The following is a 17,789-nucleotide window of genomic DNA, read 5'->3' on the forward strand; positions in this document are numbered from 1 at the left end:
AAGACTGGGCTAGATGGACAAATAGGTGACCTGGTAAAAAGCAACTTCCTATGTTCTTCTTGAGCTTCTCTGCCTTGTCAGTGCTCCTCTCCAATAACTCTTTTGATCTTTTAAGAGTCAGCAGAAGCTCTTTGCATTGGGTGTGTGGACCAGTAATCTCTGTCCACCAGATGGATAATCATCACACATACATAACACTTGTTGCAGAAGGAAAGATTGGCCCCACCTTGTCTTTTGGAGTTATATCCGCATTTCAGGTTCTGTCTTGACAGCGTTAGCTTTACATATTGGCTTATAAAAGAGTGTCAGGAAAGTTTAAAAAATACTCTTCATTAATAGGTAGGCTAGAATTGTGATGTCTATATCCCGCACATCTTCCCCTCTTGGCAGTCAAGCTATAATAATTGTATGGCATTTTCTTAGTTGAAGAGAACACTCTGTCCTGCAGTTTAATGCTGGAGCTCTCTTTTCTTGGAGATTAAGTCTTGTGAAGGACTTCATGCCTTCCTCACTGGCACGTTCATTCTATGGTTTTCCTCCTATGCTGAAGACACCCCTCTTTACCCTGGTCACAAACACCCGAGATGTGTGTTTTTAGGACCCACTCTATTCTTTCAATTTCCGTACAATGCTACCTCAGGTTACATACGCTTCAGGTTACAGACTCCTCTAACCCAGAAATAGTGCTTCAGCTTAAGAACTTTGCTTCAGGATGAGAACAGAAATCTTGCTCCAGCGGCACGGTGGCACCAGGAGACCCCATTAGCTAAAGTGGTGCTTCAAGTTAAGAACAGTTTCAGGTTAAGTACGGACCTCCGGAACGAATTAAGTATGTAACCTGAGGTACCACTATATTGTATTTTTCACATTGCTATAACCAGCCCTGAGATCTTATGGTGAAGAGTGGGTGAGAAGTCTAATAAACAGCAACAACGTTACAGTGGTACCTCGGAAGTCGAATGGAATCCGTTCCGGAAGTCCGTTCGAATTCCAAAATGTTCGGAAGCCAAGGTGCGGCTTCTAATTGGCTGCAGAAGCTTCTTGCAGCCAATTGGAAACTGCGGAAGCCCCGTTGGACGTTTGGATTCCAAAAACAGTTTGCAAAACGGAACACTCACTTCTGGGTTTGCAAGGCGTTCATGATCCAAGGTCTGACTGTATTATTAACAACAATAACCAGTGGTTAACTGAGTCTAGGCACCATAAGATAAATAACTTAAGTAACTTTTTCATTAAATGGCATTCTTAGGCACAGTAGATGTCTGCTGTGCTGCATCTTCCAACTTGTATAGTATTGGTTGACCTGTATTGTACTTCTTTTCATTCTTTAAAGCTTGGAAGGGGAACTTGTGGCCTTCCAGGTGTCTTGGGACCGCAACTCCCATCAGCCACAGCCAGTGTGGCCAACGATCAGGGATTATAGAAATTATAGTTTGGCATCTTCTGAAGGGCCCACCAGTTCCCCACTTCTTTTTAAATATGTTACTAAAGCTGGGCCAAGGCTTTGCCAGAGTAATTGCCTTATTTCATCCCACTAGTAGACAATTTGCTTATTCGCCTACGTTGTGCTTTTCTTTTTCTCCTCCAGGGAAAATACCAGCTTTTTTTTTTTTTTTTTGGAGGGGAGGGATTATTTTGCACAAGAAAATGGTATTGTGGGGGAGTGTTAAATACATCACCTTCCTGTATACTGCTGCTTCAGTCAAAGCTGCTTTGATGGAAAAAAAGAAAAGGAAAATGAGACCCGACCACTTTGTCCTTATCGTCGTTTGCTTCAGAGCAATGCAATTTGATCTGTTTTAAACTGCAATATTCAGTGGTACCTAGAATAATTCCAAAATTATTATTTTTCTTAGGACAGATGCTGTTGGCTCAGCTGCACTGGTTAATTGAAGGCAACTTGGCCAGCTGCATCAAAAGCATTTAAGGCTGCAGTGGAGTTCTATTGGTAAATTCATAATGACACAGAGCCCTTAAGTGCTACGATGCCACAAATAAGCAGAATCTTAAATGCTTCTAATTTAGTTGACCTTAGTTGGTCAGCTGCTTTCTTGCCAATTGTTACAGCTTAAAGAAAGAAAATAGGCTGGCCCCATAGAAAACAATACAGTGCTTGGCATTGCTTTGCTTCCAAGCAGTTCCATTTGGAACTAGGCATTCAGCTGCTGTAAAAGGTGTGTATGACAACATGGATCCTGACATTATAGAAAGAGAGAACTTCTGGTTTAATTGGCTTTGAGGTTTTTAAAGAATGCCCCTTGCTGCTCAAATTGATGGCAATTAGAAAATGGATGCAGTAGATACAGAAAGCTATAAAAGCTGCACTTAAGCAAATAGAAATTACCGGTGGCTTCTACAGCTGGGAAGGGTAACAGTATTCTGAAGTTACATTAAAGTGGGTCAAATAATGGAGAATGGTTAAACCCCTAAATCTACTACTGTGTCCTATTGTTTTTCATATGTCTAAGGGGGAGAGTCCTTGAATAGCTTGTTTCTCCATGAAACATTTAGTCCATCATAAGAGATGCACGTTTCAGTCTCATTTTCTCAATTAATAAGCCCAGCTGAACAGAGAAGTGTTCCTCTTCTCTTCTTTTGATCACCATAAATGAATGTTTAATGTCTCATAAGAGCAGGACAGGTGAGAGGAGCACCTCCATTTTATGTGATGTTCATTTCCTAACAAACATTTAAAAATAAAGCTCTGTGTGAATTGTCCCCGTCATACCCCAGTTAAATTACCTTTTGCTCCATTCACAGAAAGAGAGTGGCATTCATGGAAGAGGTCCTTCCCCTCACAAAAGGATCCCTTCCATGAGATCAAGTTGGAGCAAGAACCTGAGATCTAAGCTATTGTCTGTATGGGATTGTAAATTCCACCGTAAGACTTCTATAGCTTCTGTTTTCATCCGCTGGGTTATGGAGTTTGGCTGATGGTTGCAATGGGATGACTATCCTTCCTTTGTCTGATCCTGGCTCTTTCCTTGGTAAAAGGGGTGCTTTTGTCTTCTCCCATTGTCTTGCTGCTGATGGTGTTTGGGATTTAAGCCCCTGTTTGAGGGAAAGCCATGAGAGCTTGTGGCTGAAAACACCCATTGCTGTCGTCTTCTCTACTAGACTGTGGAGTCTTACAAATTGTGTGATCTAGTTCTGGCTATATTCCTGATTTGTAGATGGAACTACAGTCTGTGTAGGGAGGTTTTATTGAGGCATTTGTTCCTTTGTTGTGTGTTGATGGGTACCTTCCATGCAGGTGGTGACATCGGTGTGCACTGTTTTGATTGACAGGTAGCAGCCAAGTTGCCTGGGATACTGTCAGAGAGTTGCTTTAAGAAGTGAGAGATGACATAACTGGTCTTGTGCTTTCTATTTTATTTCTTGCTGTATTTAGGATTGTAACTAGGCTTCACTAACATCCTGGTATAGTGACTGTCAACTTAGCAGAATTTTACGATTGGTCTGCCAATCTCTCCGAATCCCACTCTCCCCCTTTTTTTTCTAGTTTCTGCCAAATTATCACATGTATAACTAAAAACATAAAGTTCTACGTTTATAAGAATAGAATCTTAGAATTGAGTGTTGAAAGGGGCATTCAATCTACTCCCTTGCAATGCATAGATACCCTTGGTTTAAACTGGGTAGAAGTCTAGTACTGTAATGTTCTCATGAATGAAAGAATGTGGGTTTGTGAATAATGTACTGTTTCATTGGTTTAGTTTTATTGATTTGCCTTGATCCTTGGAAGTTCACAGCGGCACAATTTTTAAGCTGCTTACAGAACAAAATATAGGCCTACTTATAGTGACTTTCTTGTCCATTCAGGGAGGGGTGAGAACAGAAAAGGTGTAGATGTCAAAGCTTCATTCCAGCCCGTTTAACCAGCTCTATTTGTCTGCTGCAAGCTCATCCTAATTTCACATCTTCTGATAATATATCACATCATATACTGGTTTGGAATTAGATGCTTAGTTTCATACAGCATAGCAGGAAAGGGTTGCAGAGGTGGCCTTTTCATTGGAATTAATATTGTGTTGGCTATTCTATGCTGGCTTGATTCCCAAGCCTTATCCTAGATGTTGTCTAAGTTACTATGGTTGCTGGTGGCACACAAAAAATAACATACACTGTTCATTTCCCAGCAGCCTAGGGAGTGTGTAGAAGCTTGTTACTTAGCTTCATATAATGAAAGAGTTCTGGGATAGGCAACAGTCAGGCTCTAGGAGCCAGATCATGAGTTTATCTTCCTGGTGTAGCAAAAAGGTCTGATAGTAATTTTGAAGCTATTATTTGTCCGTGTTCACCAGTCTTAAACATCATATGTTATTGTGCATCGTAATGTAATTGTAATTACTCTGGCATTCATTCTCTCTCGTAACTCCAGTCTACAAGTTAAAAATGATATTATTTTGGCAGTTTCATTTTATTTGCTATAATTTATATGCTCATATGCAGCCAAATCTGTAAGTCTATGCAAATGGATTTATATTTTTTTGAACTTAAAAAATCAATAAAAAAGCAAATTTTTAAAAATATCTGATGGTTGCCTGTTGTGGTCCCGTGGCACTGGCGAAAAGCAATATAACTCAAGGTGAAGAGCATGTTGGGAGAGCACAGGTGAGATTAAACTTGTGGGCAACCTGCTCTTTAACAGGTTGGGGGGCATGGAAAAGAGTCCATTTATCACAAAAAGCCATTATTTTTCCACTAGAAATAAGAACTGTGATGCTTATTATTGCAAAAACCAAAAACCAAAACACACACACACATTCTGAGTTAGGTTTATAAATATTATGTAGTACTCTGAGCATGCTGCGATCAGTACGTCACTCAATGTACTTCAGTGCTTTCTGTTTGGAGTCTAAACCTCAGTGTATGGATTTATGGAAGACGTTATCTTGATTTTTTGTTGCTGTGGAAACTAGTAATATATACTCAAGATGTCCCTGACTGTACCCCTTGATAATCCACATGCAGGATCGTGTGTTTGATCTTATTCATGTCAAAATCTCTGTGCACATAAAAAAAAAAAGTTGGCATGATATGTGACTCTGCCTCTGAAGGGCTTTGACGTTCATGAGGTTTCTTGACAAGATAAAGTATTCAGATGTGTAGCTCTAGGGTGGGTGGGTGGGTGAGTGGGTATATGTATCCCAAAGTCTCAGGCAAGTAGGTGCCAACTTGATGGGGCCCTGGTCCCTTCGCCACCCATAAAATATGTTGGTAATACATCTGTAGCCACAGTGCTATTTTTCTTGAAAAGGGGGTGCTGGAACTCACCATGAAGACCTTGTTCTTTTATTGTGGCAAAGGAGCCCAGCCAAGAGGTGCCATTCCAGTGAGTTCCAGTGAGTTTCAGATGGGGAAAAAAGCTCTGTGTAGCCACCTTGCATGGAGCTGAGGTACTGCTTCTCCCTCTACTGCAGTCAGGGCCATTGCGCCCCAAAGCACCCGAGCCCCAAAGTTCCCAGGAGAACAATAAATCACACTGACACGAAATATTTGGTTTATGCATTCAAATAGGCCACAACTTTATTGGTTACAGATATGAGCGGTTTGGCTTAGGCATTGTGGTGAATCCTGCTCGTCTGCAGGGAGTCCATGTAAGGGTAAACCACCAATGGGGGTGCCCTATAGGTTATGTCAGATAGTGACACCATGAGGGGTCCCCTTAGGGGCTGTGACATGGCCCAGGCCATGGGACAGGATTCACACCCCGGATCCCTTTAGTGGGATACCCTTACTGAGGAGGGGCAGGTGAGGCAACAAACTCCCCTCCAACCAAACGAAGGCTTATACTTAACCTCACAAAAGTTGTGACGTTTGCTACTAGGTAGGTGAAAACCCAAATGGCCAGTGCCAGTTTGCCAAGTGGGAAAAATTCCTACCCAGCCGCAACAACACGGCGACCGACAACTGCCATAGCACGGTCATATCAGAGCAAAGCATGAAAAAGAGGTTGGGTGGGTTGGGTGATCCGATGAAGAGGAAAGGAGGAGGGAGCCAGCTGGCCGCACCGAATTTAAATGGCCCGCGACGACACCTGCTCTGCCGGCTGATAGGCTGGGGCTGCCTCAAAAGCTGGGGCTGCTTCAAAAGCCGGTGATGACGTAGGGGTGAGGTAGCGTACCTCTCCCCCCCCCCCACACACAGAGGAAGACTTTGAGGCTCGGCTGCCTGTGCACAATCCCACATACAGGAGAGCAGATTTACTTTTAAAAGTCTTGCTGCTCCATCCAAGTACCAGTTACTTCCTGTATCTATCTGCATAATGCTGTCTGAAGCAGGTCTCTTCACCCTGCTGTATGACAGAGCCAGCCCTGATTCCAGCTAAGCTCAGTCTAATCCTGGTTTGGATGCATCAGGGCTACTACCGTCCTGTATGTGACTGTGTTCTACAGGAGATGGGATGGACGCATTCAAACTTGTCAATGAAATACCAAGCCCAGTAGTTTGTATATATATTTTTATAGAGGATAAAATTCTGCCTACTGTGAGTGTGGTTTATCTTATACACAAAGTTGATTTTTGTATTTAGTGTATTTTTTTAAAAAAACTTCTGTTTTTAAAGGGAAATACTTCCCTTGTTAAATTTTATATTGGTTAGGTCCTATATAAAATTCTATAAATATAAATGCTATATATATATATATATATATATATATATATATATATATATATGCTTTCGTAGATTTTCACGGGTACAGGAATGCAGGTTTTGGTGTCCTCGGGTGTCTTCCCGTGTAAAAGTTGGGGTGTCTAGGCGACGTTTCGACGAGGTCTCACTCGTCATCTTCAGGCTGGTGCTTTCGGCTTCTTGCTACTGGAACAGAGCAGGATCTCAGTGTTTGAGTTCCTATAAATACTGTTGAGGGGGTGTGGTGTATAGCCTCCAATGTTCTGGGCAGAGAGGAAGTTCCCAGGCTAGTGTGCCTTTTCTTCTTTTGTTCCTTAATTACTTGAGGGATATCTTGAGTGATTTCTTGAGTGATATCCTGAGTACCACTTAGGTGGGTCATGACCCACCTAAGTGGTACTCAGGATATCACTCAAGAAATCACTCAAGATATCCCTCAAGTAATTAAGGAACAAAAGAAGAAAAGGCACACTAGCCTGGGAACTTCCTCTCTGCCCAGAACATTGGAGGCTATACACCACACCCCCTCAACAGTATTTATAGGAACTCAAACACTGAGATCCTGCTCTGTTCCAGTAGCAAGAAGCCGAAAGCACCAGCCTGAAGATGACGAGTGAGACCTCGTCGAAACGTCGCCTAGACACCCCAACTTTTACACGGGAAGACACCCGAGGACACCAAAACCTGCGCATATATATATATATATATATGAATAATAGAAAGCAGTTACTATTTTGGAGTAAAATATTTGACAGTATCCCTACCTTAGAGGTTCAGGAGGACAACCAACATTCTTTCTTTTTTCTTTTTCTTCTTTTTCTTCTCGCAAGATTTCACTTCAGCGGCTCATTATTTCAGCTTAGCAGATGGGAACACTGAGGTGAACAGCAATTTCTCCAAGGTCGGCCAACAAGAAAGTACCAGGCTGAGATGGAATTTGAATCTTAAGTTTCAGTCCTGGGCCTTTGGCAAAGCGTTTATGCATTTATCTATTTTGGCAGACCTATCAGTGTTTTGTTTGTGATGCCTTTATTTATTCTCCCTCCAAGTCAACATTTTGACTTCTCATTTACCCACATGGCTGAACCCTGGAAAAGTTTCTCCCCCTTCATTTTAACTAAGTCAAAACCCTCCTCATAGAACAGGAAGGAAGATGTTAAATGAATAAATTCAACCATGAATACTTTCCCATAAATAACTACTGCAAGATTGAGAAAAGAGATATGTGTGAGAAAAGCTGCTGTGAAAATAATAGCTAGCTCCAGACTCTAAGGAATCTCATAGCAAGGAATACCGAGAGCTTCCTTAGAAAATATATATATAAATGTAATGCATTTCTCTGCCAGACTTATTTAAAAAACCCTCCAACCCTCTCAAGTTTATTCCTAACCTCTTATAGGAGGGTGATGAAAATGTCCAGCAGGTGGCAATATATTAACACACTGTGTTTTTTGTATTATTTCAGAACTTTGGTTGAAGAATATTTAGGATCAGACTTAAAAATTTAGGCTTACTGATGCAAAAGGATGTTGATTATATTGTATCAGATTTTTTTAAAATAAACTTTATTACCAAAGTGTTTTAGATCATTTTAACTTGCAGCTTCAAACTAGTGCTTGTACTGTGGTACCTTGGTTCCTGAACAGCTTAGTTGCCGAACAAATCGCCTCCTGAACACCGCAAACCCAGAAGTAAGTGTTCCGGTTTGCGAACATTTTCAGAAGCCGAATGTCCAACGCGGCTTCCGCTTGAATGCAGGAAGCTCCTGCAGCCAATCGGAAACCGCGCCTTGGTTTTCAAACCGTTTCAGGAGTCGAACGGGCTCTCGGAACACATTAAGTTTGAGAACCAAGATACCACTGTACTTGGATTTAAGTAGATTTAGTCTAAGTAAACTATAATTGATTTTAAAATTCCATGTTCTAGTTTATGAAGTGGGCTATAAAGGACTGGACAAAAAAGGACTGGCATTCATACTGTGTTCTTTATTTCACTTCAGATTTGTTTGGACTAGGCTTTGGATACTGCATATTTTCAGATGCCGCATAGTTCTTTAAAGTAAATTTATGGCAATTATTTCACAAATAAAATATAACTATCAAGTTCTTTGGGAAGTATTGTCAAATAGGTGGAAATTAAAACTGGGTAACTAAACCCAATATGTATCAGTCACATAGCTCTGTATTGTTTTGCTAATCCCCTAAATCACTTCTGACATATTTGTGACTTTGTTTCCACTGTGGCTTGACACTGATAACAATGAGCATGAATGCTGCCTCTCTAGACATTCTCTGCTGCATATGAATTATTCTCAACCTTGCAAAAGCGATGTGTCAGATTGTTTGGGAGTCTTATTGACTGTCTAGCCAGGTGTTTAATGTTGCTGGTGCACTTAGCAGGGGGAACTGACCGGAAGCAAAAGAAGTAAAGTCCCAAAATAGTATTGAAAAATGTTAAAAACCTTGCTTAAAGTTCTGAGACTTTGCTTAATCTTCTTTGTGAAACAATGAAATGCTCAACGCAGGTGGTAAGGTCAGGTAGCCTGCTGTCTTTTCAGTCAATAACTCCACTGGACTACTCACAAGTGAAATTCAGATCTATCCCGAAGTATTAGGAGTATATAATATGGGGAATGGATTAACTGATTGTGAATATGCTGCAGCACAAGCTAGAAAATTGCAGATTCAAGTTTTTCCTTCCCTAGCAACATGAAATTGGAAAGAGAAGCAGAAATGGGGGGGGGGTGAAGGGAGTAATCAGACTTTCTTATATCAAAGTTCAACATTTTAAATGAAAACTGGGAATCTTGAATATTATGGTTCATTGGGTGAGGGCAGACTGCCCTTTCCCCATGGATGCCCATGGCAGTGGATTGACCACAAGGAAGGTAATTGTTACCCAACCCCATTTAATAACCATTTGTTGAGAAAATGGGACTCATGAGGCAAGATGCTTGAATATATAGCAGTAAAGATTTATTTGTGAAAAGGCATGCTTAGGATATGATAATATACGGTACATCAATATTTTCAATACCATTTTGTTGCCTCTGTGTTGTGAAGAGAAAATCACAATAGACTCAAGTGATCTGTGGGCAGACAAATCAAGTCATTGGTTGCGCCATGTGTGGAACTCCAGACCCTCCAGCAGGGGTAACACACATGGCGCCCTCCATATGCTTTTTTAGACTACTCTCCCATCATTCCTGACCATTTTATTGATATGAGTGGTATGCACATTTATACATAATATAAATAATGAGCTCTCATAAGGATGATTCTTTAAAACATGAGGCCACTGTAATACTGAAACTTCATTCCTTCTGATGACAGTATAAATATATACACTGGCTACAAACAATAAAAATCTGACTGACAGGCTGACATATATATATGAAGAAGGGAGGGTGAAACATGAATGTAAGATAATTGATCCTGACTGAAAACTGAAAGTATTGTCTCTTAGCTGCATGTATATATTTCTAGCCGTGCTACTAGGCAAGTAAGCATCCTTTTATGCTGTCTTCATATGAAAAACAGAAGCAAAGTCTTGGGAGGACAGAGAGAAAAGGTTCTAAGCAAATATAAATTGGTTCAAGGTTGAACTCCAGAAGGAACCTGGGGAAGCAAGGGGCCAAGTGTGCTGATTTCTAAAGTTGTACTTCAATGCAAAATGGAACAAAAGCTTGAAAGGCAAGTAAAGGCTTAAGTGGTTTAGAGGATCAAGCTGAAGGACTTGTGCTTTGTTCCTATGGTGATATGACCTATCCCAAGGTAAGATGTTTTAACTATTGCAGAGATTAAAGTACTACACTGAGTTTGTTATGCTACCGTGTTGTGGAAAGCTGCTTTATGGAGTGAACATAAGGACAGAAGACAAGGCCTCCTGGAACAGACCAAAGGCCCATCACAGTCCAGCATCCTGTTCTCGCAGTGGCCAGCCAGATCCCTGTGCGAAAGCAGGCAAGCAGGACACCGGAGGGAGATTTAGGGGAGCGCAACCAGTTCTCACTGGGCACTGAGTCAAGAGGACACTGCGAGGTACACCACAACAATGACGAACAATGGAAGTTGAGAGGTGGATGTGGTCTGCTGAATTTTGGCATCGCACAGGGCACTGCTGAAATTTGAAAGCCCAAAGTCCACAACAACACCCTCCCTACTTGTGCTTCCCAGCAAGTGGTATTTAGAGGTATACTGGGCTTTTTATAGTGGAGATTACACATAGCCATCACATCAAGTAGCCATTGGTAGCCTTATCTTCCATAAGTGTCATTTTAGAGGGATAGATGAGCACTAAGACTGTAAATATATCCCCCCCCCAATTACTCTTCAGTGGCTCAAAATGGGCAGGTGGGGCACCAGTGATGTCATAACCACCATGGGCCCATGAGATTCAGGCAAGTCGCATCCCATACAGTCACAATTACAACAGATGCTCTAGAATGGATAGGAGCAAATCACATTTTCCCAGTGGCAAAACATTGCAGTTCAAGTGTTGGGAATATGCTGTTTTCCCTGTTATCAAAAAACACTGCCTGGAGAAAAGACTTTTGTTTTTCAAAATTGAAAAACCTATTATCCGGAAAGGCCTTTAGGTGCAACTTGGCTGCTGAAGGTGTTATGTCACTGTTCATCTTTTTTGATGCTACAGATCAACACTTGCTGCTCTCCTGGAACTTGCTGATATCTGTTGACCCCCAAAGTGCTTGGAAGCAGGCAGGTGGGCTGTTGATAACATCAGGTTGGTCTAATCTGTGGAGAGCTGTGTTGCTGCATGGACAGAAGGTTTTGAGGACTGAATGTTTATGTAACTTGGCTCAAGTTCAAACTGCTGCAACAGTCCGCTAGGACCTAGCAACTAGGAAATCCCATTTGGATTGAATGGAGCTAGTGCAAAACAGTTAATCTCTTATATCCCTCTGGAACACCTATCTGTTTCAAGGGGATATTCAGAGGAGAAATCTGAGGTGCATTTGTTATGGCCAGAGGACCTGGGATTTTTAGAAATTAGAACCTGGATGCGGAATATGCTTAATAGAGTTTATTGTTCCGATTCCTCCCTCATATATAGCCCACAAAAAGACTCCCGTACTTCCTTCTACAATTATCCTTCCTGTCTCTAGAACAGACTAGCTAGCTTCTGACTCTAAAGTACAGGTTTGGATCAATGAATGGCTCTGTCACAAACATTGTGGTGAAGCTGATTGTGCCCACTGCTGATGTGGTAATTGGTATTGATGCGGTAATTGGTACACAACATTTAGAAGACATCTGAAGGCAGCCCTGTATTGGGAAGTTTTTAATGTTTGACGTTTTTATATGCACCGTAAGCCGCCCAGAGTGCCTGGGGAAACCCAGCCAGATGGGCGGGGTATAAATAATAAAATTGTTATTATTGTTATTACTGGCTTTCTTACCTTTTGAGAAGCACAGGATTACAACACTGTTTTCTGTTCAGTTGTTACACAGGATGTGACAGCCTGTTGTTTAGAAAAGTCGGCCATGGGAAGAAATCAGAAATTATTTTGATCACACCCTTAGTTGTGTATTATTTCAGATTCCTTGCAAGCAACTGCATGGCAACCGCTGCATGGTGGCCTTTGGAAACCACTCCTTTTCTTTGGAAAACGCATCTCTGTGCTGAGCATTGAATTTGGAGTGACCTTCTTGCCATGCAAGAAAGCCTAGTGTGGAACCCTAACCCCACAAGCCCTTCAAAAGCAGCTGCCTGCCACAGCTTCTCTGTTTTGATCTTTACTGGATTTCAATAAAACTGATGTCGGGTTTCCACTAGGCATAAGGTAAAAGAATCGGTTTCTATGGAAATCCATTCAGCACTATTATATTCCCTAACTACTGCTTTGTGGAACATTTTGCAGAAATTTGAATAACTGTTAATTTAATAGCATTCAGGTTAAAAAATGAAGTGTTTCTGACTGCCATGCAGCTGCTATGGACTTCATGTTACCCAGTTAATAGCCTGTTTTCTTTCAGTGTAATTTAGCAGCAGGATCAAGAGAACTGGAACATGGGAGAGGGAAGAGAGTTCAAGGCTTTTTAAATAGTTTAGTGTTGTATTTGAATGAGCCCTTCGTTGGTGCATCCATCTCAAACCAGTTTACTTTGGGGAAAGAGGGAAGTGCATATTATTCATTTCAAATCCTAAGGCATTCATGGCAAGAAATATCAATGCCAACTTTTCTACGAAAATGCATTTGTCTCTAACCTCTCTCTTAGTTTATGTGAAAGGAATGAACAGCATATTGTTACTGCAGTTTTTAAATTTACTTTTTGCATATGGTGCTTTGATGTTGGGATGAGCAACTGTCCTCCTCTTCACACCTAAATGAGTCTGTGCTTTGCGTGTCTTCCAAGCAAATGCTTACCAAGCCTCAAGGACCCTTCAGAAGTGTCTTCTGCTCCCACCAAGTCAAAGAAACTTAACCCAGGCACAGGGGGAGACAAAGACAATGGGCACTTACCTAATTCTCTGGATCACCTTTTCCTGCCAGATAATGGCTTACCCCAATCCTGCTCACAAATATTCCAGGAGGGGTATGCAAAAGTACATGGTCAAGAAACCCTACTTAAAAGTCAGGCTATCTATTCCTTATAAGGGTTCAGTTCGTTGGCCTTCGGCCTTCTGTGGTGCAGATGTTAACAAGGAACAGAATGTGACTGATGGCGACAGGTGCTGGTGAATTTCCAGCTGTGAACACATATTGGAACAGAAAGATTCTGGAAAATGTTTCTTGGTGTGCCACCAGCACTGCAGTTTTTATACTGAGGCTTACCTAAAAAATAGGGCCTTAAGGTTAAGTCCAGGGGTTTTCATTAATGTGCCACAGCATGACACTGTCACATCAAGTACCCAAAGGACTTAGACCATACATAATTCAGACCACAGCTGAATGTGTTTCTCAAGGATGATACACAATGTAAAAAGGTAAAGGTAAAGGTACCCCTGCCCGTACGGGCCAGTCTTGACAGACTCTGGGGTTGTGCGCCCATCTCACTTAAGAGGCCAGGGGCCAGCGCTGTCCGGAGACACTTCCGGGTCACATGGCCAGTGTGACATCGCTGCTCTGGTGAGCCAGAGCTGCACACGGAAACGCCGTTTACCTTCCCGCTGGTAAGCGGTCCCTATTTATCTACTTGCACCCGGAGGTGCTTTCGAACTGCTAGGTTGGCAGGCGCTGGGACCGAGCAGCGGGAGCGCACCCCGCCGCAGGGATTCGAACCGCTGACCTTTCGATCGGCAAGTCCTAGGCGCTGAGGCTTTAACCCACAGCGCCACCTGCGTCCCGATACACAATGTAGTTGCCTGTAAATAAATTGGGTAAACTGGAGAGCATGTTATTCATTGGCAAGCTGTGTTGTCTGGTCTGACTTGGATATTCCACATTAAAATTAGTTTTCTGATGTGGCTGCACCCTTGTAAAAATTGATTTATTGTATTTCAGAGGTTTTTACAGTGTATTTTGTCTGTGGCCACTCATTCTGCAGGGTGAATTTATAGCAGGGTGGATTTAATTTATAACTGCTGCTATTGGAGGAATTCCAAACGGATGCCTAAGTAAGCCATGCTTATTTGGGGTCAGAAAGGACTTCTCCCCCCACCCTTCCTGCTTTCTTTCCGAAATCAAAGAGCTCCACAAGATAAATGTTTGGTTTTGTTGACATTTTTGACTGATCACACTATACTTATAGGAGACATGCAAATCAGTTGTGCAGCTCACCTCACCTCTTTGAATCACTGCTTGTTCTAGGTATGTGAGGGTGTTTCATCAAACTCACTGGGTCTCTGGGATGCCGATTCAGTCACACTTAGCTCAGTCGGCTGTTGACTTACCTGCTGCAAGGGGGTAGGATTTGCTAGCGAATGCTGGTCTGTAACAAGTGGAAGCACAAATTGCTTGTTCTGCAGTTGGCCAGTGGAGAGGTACACATACACATACCCACACACCCACACCCACACCCACACCCCTACACCTCAGAATTTGACCGATGAAGACATGAAGCAGCAACTCTTGAGGGCATGATTATTATTACTCCTGTGCAATTCCCATCCATTGCTTGTTCCTCCTCTTCCTCTTCCGGTCCACCTCCCCACCCAGACTGACCTGATAGTGCACAGCCACCAATAAAAGCACAGCATCCAGCTGCCCCACTGGGAGGAAAAGGCACAATGCACAGGTCTCCCAAAATCACAATTGCAACATTTATGGGGCTTTGAGGAAAATATCTGGAATATGAACCCTGTTAGCCTATAGCTGCTGCTTTATGGGTGGGTGGAGAATGGTTAGAAAAGTGTTATGTACTGAAGTTCTCACCCTGGGCCAGCAGGGGGATACTGTAGATAGTTTTCACTCAGGTCCACATATGCAAATAAGGGATTGAAAGTGACGTTCAGTGATTGGATAGTTACAGAAAGTGGTTACTGTTGCATTCTAGTGGAGCTCTATATAAGCAGGCAGGCTGAACCCTTCAGCTCAGTTCCGTTCTGGCCTGTGAATAAACAAGAGCTGTTTGAAGAATCGCTGTGTCGTCTGATATGTTCACCCACAACTTAACAAAAAGGAAGTCCCGATAGCCTATTTTCTTGCTATCTTAACAACAACAACAACAACAACAAAGATGCTCGGCTTAGGAAAGATGAGAGTTGTCCCCTCCCCCATTCTTTATAAAAACTTGATAAGGTAAAGCAAAACAAGAGCAGCCGCCAAAATGTTCTTCTGTGGTTCTGCGCTGCAATGATTCATTTTATTTCCACTGACTATACTGTCTGTTTGGGTACACACAAATTAATGCCTCATTTGGGAGCACTTGCCTCCTGACAGCTGAGAGAGAGAAGAATATGTTCACAAGTGTTAGGACCTGAAATATAAGGAATGCGCAGGAACAATAAATGTCTGCAGATGCTGATAGCTCCTCTGGAGCATGTTTGGCTTAGGAAGCCTCTGTGAAATCAGGACTAGAGTTTCCCAAACTTAACATGTTGGTGTTCCCATGGAGCAAAATCTCCTCCTTACTTCCAGCTGCTCAGTTGCGATGCAGCTAAAAATATATCATCGCCTCCCATAGTGTTCCCTTTCTTATGCCAGCGACTGATGGAGATGTTCCAGGGGAATGCGATCAGTAAGTGGGAAACTGTGGAAAGTATTGTATTATTGTGATGTACCTTGATAAGAGGGAGGCTGGTGCGGGAAGGGAGCCCAGGCTCTTAAAATGTTTTTTAAGTGTGCCGCTGTGATTTTGCATTATTATTAATATTATTGTGTTTTTGCTTGTGGCAGTGAAGGAGGTGGGAGGAAGGAAACAGTGCTGGGGACTGACACATAAATAACACAGAGAAGAAGCAGGGAGTTACTGAAGTCTGGAAGCATCCTGGGTTGCAGTGTGTCCCCTCTGGAAATCTGATGTGCAGTAGATGATCTGCTGATAGAAGTGTCCTGCTTCTGCCCTCCACCTGTGCTCACCTTTGAATAAGTCAAATAGTGCAAGCATGCCATAAGTCTCCGGTGATCTTATCTCCTCCTAAGGAAATCAGGACCTGTTGCCCCTGGAATGTCTCACCATTCAGAAGTCAGGAGCACATAGCAACTGCAGCCAGAGAAGAGTTCCTCCATTATCGAGCTGATACTTGCTATGCTGCTTCAACCGTGACTGAGGTGCCAGGGACCCTGAGAAATACAATTTTCGGGGCATTTGGATCTTACAGCAGTATATGGTGTCGTTATCTGAATAAGTGTGAGGCTAAATGAAATATTATCAACGCCGGCCTACGGATTTGACATGCTCTTTGACTAGTGAATAACAAGTGCGACCTGAGATAAGCAGTCTACAGTGCATTGTGCAAAAAAAAGAGCTTGCCTTCCTTGGTTCCCAGCTTCATGTTACAGGAAAGGCCGTGCACATGAGTGACTGGCCATGCCTACTGCTACTCTTGCAGTTGATCCCTTAAGCCTAGAGCTTCAATAGGAAAGACTGTAGCCAGAGCCATCTTTAGCATATGTGCTGCCTTTGTGCAAAGATCCGCCCAACGCCCCCAAATTTAGTGCTGCCCACGTCTATAGCCAGGATATACTTCTCTGCGGTTGCAGGTGAGGCCATGGTGATGGCGGTGACCTGCTCTTCTGCGTCTCGCTGCCGTTGCCCCTCAAGAACTGGGCACCCGAGCTCCACAAAGCGCACAGCTTCACATCCAGGTGCTTTTAAAATCTCCCCAGGAGGAGGAAGGAGAAGAGGGATGCAGCAGCCACGCCAACGGCGGGCAAGAGAGCAAAGCCTCTCCGTGCAAGGTGGGACTCCGGGGAGGAGAAAGCAGCCAGGGTAGAGACGGCAGTGGCAGACGGCTTTGAATGTCAGCTTGATCAAAATTATTTATTATTTCATAACAGGTAGATAGTTAAGAGCTTAGGCGGCTTCAGTGGCAGGTGCCGGGCGCTCCCCAGAATTCAGCACCCGGATGCCCCGCACCCCTTGCACCCCCGGGTAAAGACGGCCGTGACTGTACCTCAGTGGGAGAGTATCTGCTTTGCGTACAGATGATCCCAGGCAGGACAGGGAAAGGCACTGGTCTGAAACTTTGGAGACTGCTGCCAGTCAGTGTAGAAGAAGAGTTTGGATTTGATATCCCACTTTATCACTACCCGAAGGAGTCTCAAAGTGGCTAACATTCTCCTTTCCCGTTGTTCCCCACAACAAACACTCTGTGGGGTGAGTGGGGCTGAGAGACTTCAGAGAAGTGTGACTAGCCCAAGGTCACCCAGCAGCTGCATGTGGAGGAGCAAGAAATCAAACCCAGTTCCCCAGATTACGAGTCTACAACTCTTAACCACTACACCACACTGTAGACAATGCTGATCTTGAGAGGCCTATGCTCTGACACAGAATAAGGCAACTTTGTATGTCTACATTCACTTGATTTTTTGGGGGGTACAGCAGTTCAGATAGCCAGAGGTAAACCCCAATTTAAACCAAACAGTGGTTTGCCTTTAAAGCAGTAAGAATGCTCTGAAGAAAATACTCAGGAAATCTTTGACAATGTACAGAGGTGTATTTATGGTGCCTGTCACTCCTGGACAGAATAGATTTGTTGCCACCACCCACTCTTCCAGAAGTCACTTTGCCTTCCCTTGCCCAGCAATCCA

General features: G+C 43.0%; 1 protein-coding gene across 4 annotated transcripts in view; it reads left to right on the top strand.

Moving 5' to 3' along the window:
- The window catches only part of CALCR (calcitonin receptor), a 139,336-nt gene that overhangs the window by 13,294 nt on the left and 108,253 nt on the right, over nt 1-17,789 (top strand). The window contains exon 1 of one of the 4 annotated variants that reach the window (XM_081931250.1): nt 15,744-15,774. The exons of the other annotated variants lie outside the window; for them this stretch is intronic. The gene's annotated coding sequence lies outside the window, so the exon portion shown is untranslated. Of the gene's footprint in view, nt 1-15,743; nt 15,775-17,789 lie in introns of those variants that run through there. 4 annotated transcript variants of the gene reach the window in all.

The sequence above is a fragment of the Podarcis melisellensis genome, assembly GCF_964234715.1.
Source record: "Podarcis melisellensis genome assembly, chromosome: 12".
Taxonomy (NCBI): Eukaryota; Metazoa; Chordata; class Lepidosauria; order Squamata; family Lacertidae; genus Podarcis; species Podarcis melisellensis.